This window comes from Tupaia chinensis, unplaced genomic scaffold (genome assembly GCF_000334495.1).
Source record: "Tupaia chinensis unplaced genomic scaffold, TupChi_1.0 Scaffold000052_1, whole genome shotgun sequence".
Classification (NCBI taxonomy): domain Eukaryota; kingdom Metazoa; phylum Chordata; class Mammalia; order Scandentia; family Tupaiidae; genus Tupaia; species Tupaia belangeri.
The window spans coordinates 5,471,859-5,484,592 of record NW_006159510.1 but is presented as its reverse complement, the minus strand read 5'-3'; positions in this window follow the sequence as shown (position 1 = coordinate 5,484,592).

Below are 12,734 nucleotides of genomic sequence, written 5' to 3'. Positions count from 1 at the left end.
ACTGGTTTCAATCAGATGGTTCAGTAAGAACTAAGTACTAAACTTGTTGATTAGAGAACCATCCAGTCACCCCAGCTTTCCTCTGGGGACCTGAGACTTGCACCTTGAGTCAAGGACATTATCATCAACCACATTAGTGAGAGACACATGTTCCCCAAGAAGCTCCTGCCTCCATGACAGCTATATTTACTCAGGTGACATAGGGGAAAACATACACACTTTGGAGTTCTTGCAAAGGACCCAGGCCTTCATGGGCAGTCCATGCTCGTGACAGTTTGAATAGTAGTTGCCCTGTGGATGAGCCAATGGCTAAGAGATTCCTTCTCCAAACTCCCTAGAAATTTGCCTTCCTGAAAGCTGAGATGGATGCTAATGACATAAGGTGCTGGCCGACGGAATAGATGTCCACACCCCTAACTCTGGCCAGGTGAGGAACTCTGTCCAGGCAGATCAGTCCAGTCCTCTGTAATGCCAGGGGCCTGCAGCTGCTGTGGCTGAGGCCGTGTGAGGGCCCTCTCACAGAGGCAGCTCCACCGCCCACCAGGGAGCATCTCCCATCCTTACTAGAGCTTTTCTCCTTCACATCCCTTGTGGGCATCTCCATCCTGACCTTTCTTCAAGGTAAATGTTAGTTTCCCATGCAAATAGCCAATGACAACAGCAGCTGAGCGAAATGCCCTTGAAAATGCTTCCATCAGGAAACATCCAGACACTTTAAATACATACCTTGTATCGAGTTTAATGAACACTTTACTGCCTTTGATAACTATGATTTCTTTATCTACCTGGTAAACAGGGACCAGGAGCTTTATATTATTTTGCAGATAAATTATTCCTCAATGGTTCTTCTTCAGAGGTTACTCAGCATAGTACTCCCTGTGGGCTGGAGAGGAAGGCCATGTACATGCTTTGTGGGAGTCTCTGCCTGCTACTCAGATCCCTATCGTTAGTGCAGCTGGGACAGAAAACCCACCTGAGGGGCCTTTAAAGCTAAGAGGGACAGTTTGCACTTCTGCTCCAGCACCAGGTGTTCAGATCTCTGGGTCCTACAAGCCTGTACCATGCACACCCATGGGAGTAACACCAGGAAATGTCCACCAGGGTCAGGCAGGGCCCCGACATGCCTTAGATCAGCTCCTCTGGGGCTAGTGCCTCTTCTGCACTCCATGTGACCTGGGGCACCTTCATGAGGTAGGCACCTGGCTAAGTACCCAGTCCCCTCCATTAAGCACAGGACCCCAGGGCCTTGGAAATCACCTCCCACGATGCAACCTCCCACCAAACTCAAGTATAGGGGGCAGAGAGCTCAGTTATTTTTGCAGGGTCACCAGCTCTGAAGACAATTAAGCTGGAGCTAATGGTGGGTGTCTTGCTGCCTCCTGCAGCAGACCTGCTTGAGAATGAATTCGGCACAGAGGGAGGAGAGCTGAGAGGCGGATGGAAAGCAATATCTAATGAACCATTTGGATCTCTAGATCCATCTCTCTCATACAATTCAATCTTTATTATGTTTTCACTTTTATTTTGTCTGATTTCATTTGGCTTTTGTTTGTATTACTTGGACCCAAAAGAATGTTTAATTCTAAGCCATGTAAATAAGATACTATTCTAGAGGCTTAGATGGGCAAAGCGACTTGCTCAAGTTCATCCAATTAGAAACAGGTGCAGCCTCAATGAACTCCCATGACCTTTTTTTAAAAGATTTATCATCATCATCATCATCATCATCATCATCATCTTTAACTTGCTCTAGTCATCAGACAGAGAGAGAGGGAAAGTGAGAAAGCAAGTCTTCATGATCTTAATCAGTCAAGTGCCTTTGGTTTTCAAGCTTCAATAAACATGGGGTTCACAATGGGAATTTGTCAAATGTATATGACAAGGCCTCCACCAGCCAGAATTCTATTCAGGAAGATCCCAGAAGGCTGTATTTTTAACAAATGTCTCTGGTGATTCTGATGCAAAACACATCTTAATGAAGATAAAATCTACCATGCAATATTGGCTGCTTTTGACCGTCCATGCATTAACATCTGTCGCAAGATTTTTGTCAAGGATTACAACTTTGAACATTTTCATCAATTCTCATCAACAAAAGGGGAGCCAGGGAGAAGCTGAAGGAGATGGTCTGTTGGTCTCTCCACAGGCTCCAAACAGGTGTATACAGTGTGTCAAATGTACGTGGCAGGGCCAGGACCATCTGACCTTGATGTCTGAGCTTCATTGAGGCCCCCTTAAGGGACAGTGTTGACGAAGTGCTAAGACCCACACATGGCCATATATGTGGGCAAGAGTTGACTACCTCTTCCTCTGAGGCCCTTGGTATGAAAAGTTTGGCTAACAGAGCTCCTAGGCCTGAGCATCAGGAAGACCTGGCATCCTCTTATAGTACCTTACTTTCACCTCTTATTCATGACAAGTCTTAGATCCCTCTTAGCATTGGTCACTAGGGAGCTCACAGCCAAATGTGGCCCACACTGACAACCAAACTACAATCTAGGAGAAAGACTTCATTCTGCAGATATTTCCTCTGGCTGCACATGAATGTGAGAAAGGCTTCAGTTTATTAGATATTCTTAGCATGTGAAAATGCATACTGGGGAGAAACTATACAAATGCCATGTGTGAGAAAGCTTTCAGTCTTTCCCCCTTAGATGACATGAGAGAACACACACTAAAAAGGATGATAAGTGCCTTCAGCACATTTTCCAACCTAAGAAGACATTACATTATAAATTTAGTAAATTTGGAAGAATCTCCAGCCATACCTGTAAAATGTAAACATCAAAGGAGGCACATATTTGAGAAGCATTCTAGAATCGATGTGAAATTTCCTGCAGTCCCTTCTATTTCTTCCTTGACATACAGTTTCATATGGAAGAGAAGCCATATGTGTAAATTCTGTGTGGCAGATCTTCAGTCATTGATGTGTCATAAGTGACATGAGATAACCTGCCCTGCAATATGAATGTAGAAGTCAGCAATAACAGCTTCCATCTTTAATCACTCTGGGTGACTGTACAAGGTAGACACCCCAGGTTTATAACCAACATGAGAATGCCACCATTTATAATTTGTTGTTAAATGAAAGGAACAAAGTGTGCTTGAGAGAACCCTTTGGTCTCTAATAACTGCAAACATTCACCCAAGCACCAGGGCTGGTATGCACAATACAGTTCAGGCAATGAATAGCCACTAAAATAGGAATTAAGAGGATGAGTTTGTTTTCAGTTTTTAGTTTTTTGTTTTTTTAAAGAGAGAGATTTTTGCTATAAGGCCTATGGGCTTGCCAGAGAGACAAAGAGAGTCAGAGACAAGATGCAGAAAGTGAGAAATTACTCCCCAGGGGGATGACCACACCACAATCCCTTCCCTCCCTCCCCCCTTCTTCTCCATGCATTAGTGCATGATGTCTTGAACTGGTTTGGGTTCATTTTCTGTAAAGATATACCCTGGTTTTTTCTCCCTGGACTTTAAGCTATAGGAATGTTGTTTTCTAAAGATGCTTGCAGAACACTCAGGATGTGGTTAAAGCGTTTCTACCTTTCAGTCTTTTTTTTATCACTAGTAAAGGCAAAACAATCTATTCCAGAACAAGGGAAAAGGTGAGCTATTATACTGTTTCTTAAATTTTGGTTTCTGATGGGTCTCGAAGCTTACCAATTATTTAATTTATAAAAGAGTTGGTAACTAAAGTAGAAAAAAGAGCTGATATGTAGAGTATTGTTAGAATGTAAACAATGCATCTGTACCATGGCTTTGTTCCACTTGATGCTATCAGCAGGAGGAAGTAGAGATTAGTTATGAAGATAAAGCCATCCAAGAATATGCATTGTTATATAATCAAAGTCATGGCATTTGTGAATTCTAGAGTTCAAATTCATTCATGAATTTTTAAAAGAGGGGCATGCAAATTATTTACATATAGAAAATTACTCAATCCAATCATCTTTAGTTCTGATAGATTCCATGCTCATGAACTCATTGTTAATTTACCAAACTATGACTTGCTTTCTTCCTACCTGACTAATTGCTGAACATTATGTGATTATGCCCTTATGCAGTCAATAGCATAATCCAAAATAATTAGCTTACCCATTTCAAGTACAATTTGTTAAGGAGAGCAACTAAGTAAAATTGACCCCATGCACTTGGTTTCATTTTGCAGTTTAAAGAAAAAAGTTATTTTGATAGCTTGCCTTGGTATTGTCTATACATGAATAGTGTGTGTTCATTTATGTGGCACAGGTCTTCATTTAGTACATAAGGACTTAGGTAGACTGTGTCCTTTGAAAATGTGAAAGTGCTTTTAATTCATTCTCATATTCTCCCTAACTTCTCACAAACTATTTCTACAGGACTTTAAAGAAAACATGAAAATAGCTGTTTAATTAGAAATAGAAAAAATTTATTGGAAATTAAAAATATTTATGCCCTTAAGGAAACTTAACCCCACTCACTGATTTTCCGAAGTAGAAAATGTTGCAGTGGTCAAGGGCTCAATGCTGTTGTTAATCTTCATGAAAATAAAATGAACTTTTTTTATTTAAAGGCAGGCAGACAAGGTGAAGCTCTTCTCTTTTTCACCACCTCTTCCTTAATCATATGACATTTAAGTAATATGCAAATTAATCAGGATCTTGGACATACAAGCATATATGCCCTCCATGAGTTTCAAGTCACCAGGTCCAGGACTCGAACCACAGGTCAACTATGTGGGAGTCCAGTGACCTAACCATTATGCAATCTGCGGGTCTCCCTCTCCCCCCACAAGGATGAAGTATCTTGAAGTATACTAAATAACTCATTCTGGAGAAATGATTTAGTGAAAATGATATGAAATCTTTTGTTTATAGAAAAAAATCAGTGGGTAAGGAATTCACTCTGGACAAAACACACTTACTGTCATGAATGAAAGAATGTCTTCAGTGATTAAGCATCATATATTCAACACTAAGATTCTCTTACTGAGGAAATACCAATCCTGAAATCAAAGCAGAGAAAATTTTAGATAGATTTCACATCAGAAAACAGTCTGGGAATAAAAATCAACCAATTTTAAAAAATGAACCAATAAACAAAAACTCTAAAACCTTTTAACAAATCATTCAGAATTTTGACAAAAGAACTATCATTTAAAAAGAATATGACTGGGCCAGCAAGTGGCATGGTGGTTAGGCACTGTACTCCCACGTGGCCTACTGCACTCAGTTCAAGTCTTGAATTGGGTGGTTTGCTCTCTCACTTTCTTTCTCTCTCTCTCTTTCTGACTCTCTCGGGTGAGCATGTGTAGCCTATGGCAAATTTTAAAATAATAATAATGATAAATAAAAAATTATTAAAAAAAAAGAATGTGGGGCACTAGCAGATGGCATAATGGTTACGTTGCTGGACTCCCACCCACCTAGTTGACTGTGGTTCAAGTCCCAAGAGGAGAAGGGATGGCCATCCCCATGGGGAGTGATTTCTCACCTTCTGTCTCTGTCTTTTTCTGTCTCTTAGGCAAGTGTACATGCCTTATAGCAAAAATCTCAGAAAAAAAAAAAGATATGGAATGTAACTTATAAATTTAGGATAGTGAGGCTATTTGAGTATATTAAATGCTGATGTTTATAAGAAATTAGATTCAACTTCAAATAGATAAAATTAGATCTGACTAGCACTTATAAATTAGGTCAGTTATTGCAAATATTTAACCAATAAAATGTGTTGCTTAAAAAGCTGAAAAAAAAAATGTTCTCAGGCTAACCTATGCTGGAAAAAGGCCAGGCAATCCTTCTAGACCTTTTGTGTCATGACAATTAAGCAGCTGGCTTATGAACTATTAAGCTGACTATGCTTATTGATGATAGTTTAGGTTTTGTTGAAATTCATAAGCTGGGCCATCTTTTATAATAATCTAACAGTGAGTCATCCATCACATTTACAGCTTCAGAAAGAGAGGGTCGAAAGTGCCACGTTCTGGTAATGTCTCCAGTGATGTTTGTTTTCTTTAATTATGCCATGAAAGCAATGCTGCCCATGTGGACAGTGAAGAGTCAGTAGGAAGAGCCCATGCAGCCGCTGATGGAACGTGACGGGAAGACTATGCATGCTATTTCCTCTTTCCATGGGAAGGGAAAAAACAGATCAATTAAAAAGGCCCTGCGGGGACCAGCAGTTGGAGTAATGACTATGTTGCTGGACTCCCATGTAGTTGACTGCGGGTCGAGTCCTGTGGCTTAAACTCACGCCAGGCACGTGTGTGTGTGTGTGTGTGTGTGTGTGTGTGTGCCCAAGACCCTGAGAGGAGAATGGAGGAGAAGGGATTGCAGTGTGGTCATCACCCCTGGGGGGTGATTTCTCACTTTCTGTTTCTTTCCTGCAAGCACATGCGCCCTATAGCAAGAACCTCTCCAAAATTTAAAAAAAAAAAAAAAAAAAGGCCCTGGGGACCAGTAGTTGAAGTAATGGCTATGTCACTAGGATCCCATGTAGTTTAACTGCTGTTTGAGTCCCAGACCTAGTGGCTTAAACTCATGCTGGGCACGTGTGTGTGCGTCTCCAACATCCCGAGAGGAGAATGGAGAAGGAATTGTGGCGTGGCCATCCTCCCTGGGGGGTGATTTTTCACTTTCTGTCTCTCTATCTTTCTGGTGAGCATGCACCCTATAGCAAGAATTTCTCCAAAAATAAATAAATAAATAAATAAATAAAGGCCCTGTCCTCCCCTTCTCTCCAGGCTCAACTGTGTCTAGCTATGGGGACTCACGGACAGTCCCAGGCGATGACTCTCAGCCCTGGCACTTGTGGGGCCTCCCCTAGTTCATCTACAGTCACCTGTCTGATGTCTCTGGGATGTCCTAGAGCTAAACCCACTGCTCTAGCAGCTCCTGTGTCTATAAGGGACCTCCATTCAAAGCAGCTTAGGCAAATCACTCTTGCCCAGAGACGTTCTCAAAGCTCAAGTTCCTACATCTTTGCACTGGGGGATAAGACTTCTGAGGAAGGGGGTAGGCCAGTCCCCTAGAGACTGCTGAGGAGAAAGAGATCATTATATGTCGGTCTTAGTTAATCTCAACTGCAGAAGGTCCTGATGCCCTCCAACTCCCATGGGATCTATCCTAACAGAGGAGACCTCAAGCCAAGAAAAAGGCTAAAAGAGGAGGAACCGAAGTCCTTGGCAGACAGATGTGCAGTGTCCCTGTACACTCCTTGCAACAAAACACTCTAATTTCAGCACCTGGTACTGAAGTCTGGGGTGGGGTTGGGGGTGGGGTGCAGGCACAAGGAGGGATGAGCAGGGAAGGGACAGGGACTGCACCTCTCACACCTCAGAGGCAAAGACTTCCAGGATGTGGAGCAAGCTCTTGAACCTCACACCAGTTCATGAGGAGTTTACTGTCCTGTTCTACTGGCTTGGGAACAAGAGTTTTTCTCCTCACTGGCAAGGAGAGAGATGCAGAGAAAGCTTAAATACACTTTACTATCATTTTCTCACTCAAAAATGACATAATTTCAGCATCACACCATAGGTTCCTGGATTCTTGCCATTTCAATGGCCCGTTAATGGTTCATTCTTAGGTGAAACCAAATAACCACACAGCAGACTAGGAAAGCTAGTCAGGACCCCATTTTTAATCCAATTGATGTCTTCTCTGGATGGGCTGGAGAGTTCAGAGTCACTTTTTAAAGTGATTGGGAAAAAGAAAATTAACTGACTTATGGAATGGTCGGTCGGTCACCATGTCTGACATCTTCGTATGACAAAGAAAAGTTCTCTCAGAGCAATGACACTGGATCACCAAAAATCATTGACTTCTAAGCTCCGAAAATGCCACTTGGAACTTAGACAAAGAGAATCGGTGTCAGAGCCCAGCCCTCACCATGTACTTAGCTGGAGCAGCCAGTTGGTGAGGGACATCTGTCACTTTTCCAAATGCCGGTGAGCAATGATCTAAGGCTTCAAAAACAAAACAGTTTGACAAGCAAGCTTTAGGTTAACTGCATATTTAAGAAAACAAAATGAGGGCTAGTCAGTGGTATGGTGGGTAATGTAGCTGGATCTCACATGGTTGACTGCATGGTTCCAGTCCCAGTCTTGGCAACTTGAAAAACATGTGCACGTGCATGCATGCCCAAAAATCACAAAAGGAGGGAGAAATGGAGGAGGAGGGATTGCAGCATGGCCAGTCCCCATGGTGGGAGTGCTTTCTCACTTTCTCTCTCCCTCTCTCTCTCTCTCTCTCTCTCTCTCTCTCTCCTCCCGCACCCCACCCCCAGCAAGCACATGTGCCCTCTGGCAAAATTAAAAAAAAAAAAAATTGGGGCCAGCTGGTGACATGGTGGTTAAGGTGCTGGACTCTCACACGGCCAACCATGGTTTGAGTCCTGGACCTTGTGGCTTGAAAATCACATAAGGTGCATGTGTGCACATGTCCAAAATCCCCAAAAGAGAACAGAGATGAGATTACAGAAATGGCCACCTCCCCTGGAGGGTGATTTCTCATTTTTCCTCCCTCTGTCTCTCTTGAGCAAGCACATGCACCCCATGGCAAAAACCTAAAGAAAAAAAGTTTAAAAAATAAAATGAAGGGCCAGTAACATAGCACAATGGTTAAACACTATGCACTGGGAGCTAGATCCCATATAACCAACTGTGGTTTGAGTCCCAGACCCAGAAGGTTGAAGAACATATCAAACACATGTGCATGTGTGCCCACGATCCTAAAGAGATGGAGAAATGGAGGAAAAGGGATTATCACATGACCACACCACATTGTAGGGCTGTCTCTCTTTCTCTGTCTCTCTGTCTGTCATTTCAGTCCCACTGATATTTCTGTGAGTATCAGGAATGCTGGTATGACCCTCACAGGATTTTCTACCAGGACATAATTTCCTGAGGGTGACTCCTCTGTAATGATGTACTCAGGAAAGAACACAGGACATTTGGTCAATAAATCAATGATTTGCCACAATTGGAATAAGAATTAAATATAATCACTGAAAATCTTCTAATTTATGCAAATCTGGGTACATGATAAAATAAGTAAACTACTTAGAAATCAACTAAATGCAACAATATCCAAACTTTATATAATTGCAGATACAAAATCTACAAGTATCGACATACTATGAAATGAAGATATACTCATGTGGTAAAAAGAGCATGTAGTTATAATAGCTGGTAAACATCCTTTCTTTTTCTTTTTAATGATGTGGTCTCCCTATGTTGCCTAGACTAGTCTTGAACAAGAGTTCCTCCTGCCTCATCCTCCAAGTAGCTGGGACTGTAGGCACATGCCACTGTGCCTGGCTGTGCTGGGAAACACTCACTAGCCAGATCTCAGGAACGAAAATGTATGCAAATGTAAATACACAGATAAGTTTAAAGTGTGAGTAGCACATAGGTTTTTAAAATAATAAGATATATAACATATCTTTTTTTTTTTTTGAGAGGGTTTTTGGTATAGGCCGTGTACACTCACCAGAAAGACAGAGAGAGACAGAGAGACAGAAAGTGAGGAGTCACCCCCCCCAGGGGGTTGGCCACACTGCAATCCCTTCTCCTCCATTCTCCTCTCAGGATCTTCGGCATGCACGCACACGCGCCTGGTGTGAGTTTAAGCTACCGGTCCGAGGCTCGAACTGTGGTCAACCTCATGGGAGTCCAGTGACATAGCCATTATGTCAACTGCTGGTCCCTATAACATACCTTTTTGTAAGTTCCATATAACCAACTGATCCTCAGAAAACACTTTTGTTGATTTTGGCAAACTCCTTTATCTAGAGCAAATCTATGGCTGTGTTTGATCAGGGAGGGTAGTACCCATACAGATGTCGGTGGATGTTTTTATGTGCATATGAGATAGAAATGAAACAACAGAAATGTCAGTCTGATCTTCTCTTGTTTGTCAATGACATCTTTGCTGAATTGGATAACTGTATTTAAATACTAGAAAACTATTTTCTCAATTTTTTGTTTTCTTCACAATGTAAAGGCTTCAACATTTTTAAGTTTAACCTGCATTATTAATATTTTCTACATCACTTTCTTCTTCTTAAGTCTAGACAATCAACAAAGTAGTAAGTCAATCCCTGATTTATAGCATTTAGCCATTTTCTGTGGTGTAAATACTTCCATTAACGACAAACTACTACAAACTACCACAAGCTACCACTCTGACAGAACTGAACACTGCAGCACACAGTGAGGGGCTATAACTAAGAAAGGAAGAGCCAGCCAGTGGCATGGTTAAGGAGGTTGGGTCCCACATAGCTGACTGCATTGTGCAAGTCTTGGACTCAGTGGCTTGAAAAACATGGCAGGTGTGGGTGCCTGCATGCCCCAAATCTCAGCTGGAGAATGGAAGAGAAGGGATTGCTGCATGGCTATCCCCCATGAGGGCTGCCTTCTCATTTTCTCTCTCTTGCTCTGTCTCCCTACAGCTAGCCCACATGCCCTATGGCAAAATTTTAAGAAGGGAACGGGGAGAAAGGGAGAGACACAAGGTGTGGGATGTCTCCTGTTCCTGTGCAGGCTGGTCTCAGCACAGGAGGCTGGCCTATAGGGACTCAACTTATGAGGTAAAAAGGGCATGTAGTTATAATAGCTGGTAAACATCCTTTCTTTTTCTTTTTAATGATGTGGTCTCCCTATGTTGCCTAGACTAGTCTTGAACAAGAGTTCCTCCTGCCTCATCCTCCAAGTAGCTGGGACTGTAGGCACATGCCACTGTGCCTGGCTGTGCTGGCTTCCTGCCCTTTGGTTTCCAGTCAGTTTTGCTCATGGGGACCCCAGAAAGAGACTAGCGAGAGGCAAGAGAATGAGGTCAAGGTTTTATTCCCCTGCAAGGTCACTACAGTCTCCCTCCCTCCTCAGTGAGGTTGCAGCCACTGTTAAGGTGACTCTCTCTATGCAACTTTCCCAGAACCATTAACTGCTCCTTCCCTCATCACTTCAGGCCAGAGTGAGAAGAGCTCTGCTATTATTAGGCTCAGGCTATTTCACTTTTTTAAATAGTTTGCCAGCATTCTGCCTATGTCTCTGCAAACAGTCCCCTCAGTAAGCCCTCAGGGAATGATGCTAATGTGCTCTGAGTTTCCTGCTGGGACACTGATACAAACAGAATCCACAAAACAACAGAATAGCCCAGGACCAGAATGGAGTACTAAATGAACTACATGGCATGTATAGTCAAGACCCAGTCTAGCTACATCAAGAAATCAGAGAGGGGTCCTAGACAGAGTTCTCTAGAAAAATAACAACAATAATAATAATTCTGTGTAGATGCTGGTATGAGTGAGCATGATTTTTACTGTGTTGTGGTCTCAATGCTTATGTGCCCCCAAATGCATGATGAAATCCTCTTGCTCAAGGTAACAGTATCTGGAAGTGGGCCTTCAGGAAGTGATTAGGTCACAAGGGTGTAGGCCCCTGTGGATGGGATTAGTGCCCTTATACCAAAGGTCTGAAGAAGCTTGTTTGTCACTAATTTGCTCCTTTTTCCATGTGAGGACACAGTGGGAAGGAGCTGTAAGACATGGGCCCTCACCAGACTGCATTGATTTTGGACTTCCCAGCTTCCAGAACTGCGAGAAATAAATTTCTGCTGCTAATAAGCCACCAAATCTAAGCTATTCTGTTATAGCAGCCCAAATGGATTAAGACATACTCTATCAAAAAGAATAAAAGAATATTAATTATAGATTATAAAAAAAGTCTTAGTATAAATATAAAGAAACTTAAATATGGAATAATTTTAAAGAAATAACACAAGAAAAAAAAATATATTTGAGCCAGCTCTGTGACACAGCAGTAATGTGGTACTCAAGAGAAGCCAGGTCCTCAGCTGGCCATATAGCACAGAGATTAAGACCTGTGCATAGAAAGCCCAATTTTACATGTACAATCAGCCCCAGAGGTTTAAAAGCCACATAGAATGTATGTACATGTGTACCCAAAATTTTGATGGGAAGGATTAATGGAGGAAAAAGGATCATGACATGACCATGCCCCATTAGGGTGTGCTCTCTCTCTCTCTCTCTCTCTGGTGAGCACACATATTCTCTAAACTCTCTAGCAATTTAAAAAAGGAAAAAGAAAACAGAAGCCAGGTTCTATAAGCAACCATGGTTCATATCTCCAGATCATTCAATCTGAAACACACAAGGGAGTACCCAAGATCCAAGATTACAGTGTGACCAAATGCTGTGGAGGGTGCTCTTCTTTCTCTCTCTCTCTGATGCACTTACTGTACAAAAATTATAATATTTATTTAATTTTACTTATTATTATTTAATTTGCTCTAGAGCATGTATGCTCACCATAGAGACACCGAGAGAGAGAGGGAAAATGAGAAAGCAACCCACCAGGTCTAGGACTCAAACTGTCATTGGCCATGTGGAAGTCCAGCACCTTAACCACTATGCCACCCACTGCCCCCCCCCACAAAAAAAAATTTTTTTTTAAAGCAAGTAAGAAGGAAAAAATATATTTGATCTTTGCACTGGGAATTTTCTTTCAAATGGCTCAGGGTTGATGGTATTGTACCTGTGGGGAGGGAAATGGTATTTGTCAGACAGCCCTTAAATATATATTACTCATATAAACACGGACCAAGGGAGAGTTAATTATGGCTAGAGGAAAAAAATATGGATTTTATTAGCTTTACAATAAAAAAAAATCATCTGATATGAGCTGGAAAATAAAGGAGGGGAGGAACCAGCAGTTAGTGTAATGGCTATGTTGCTTG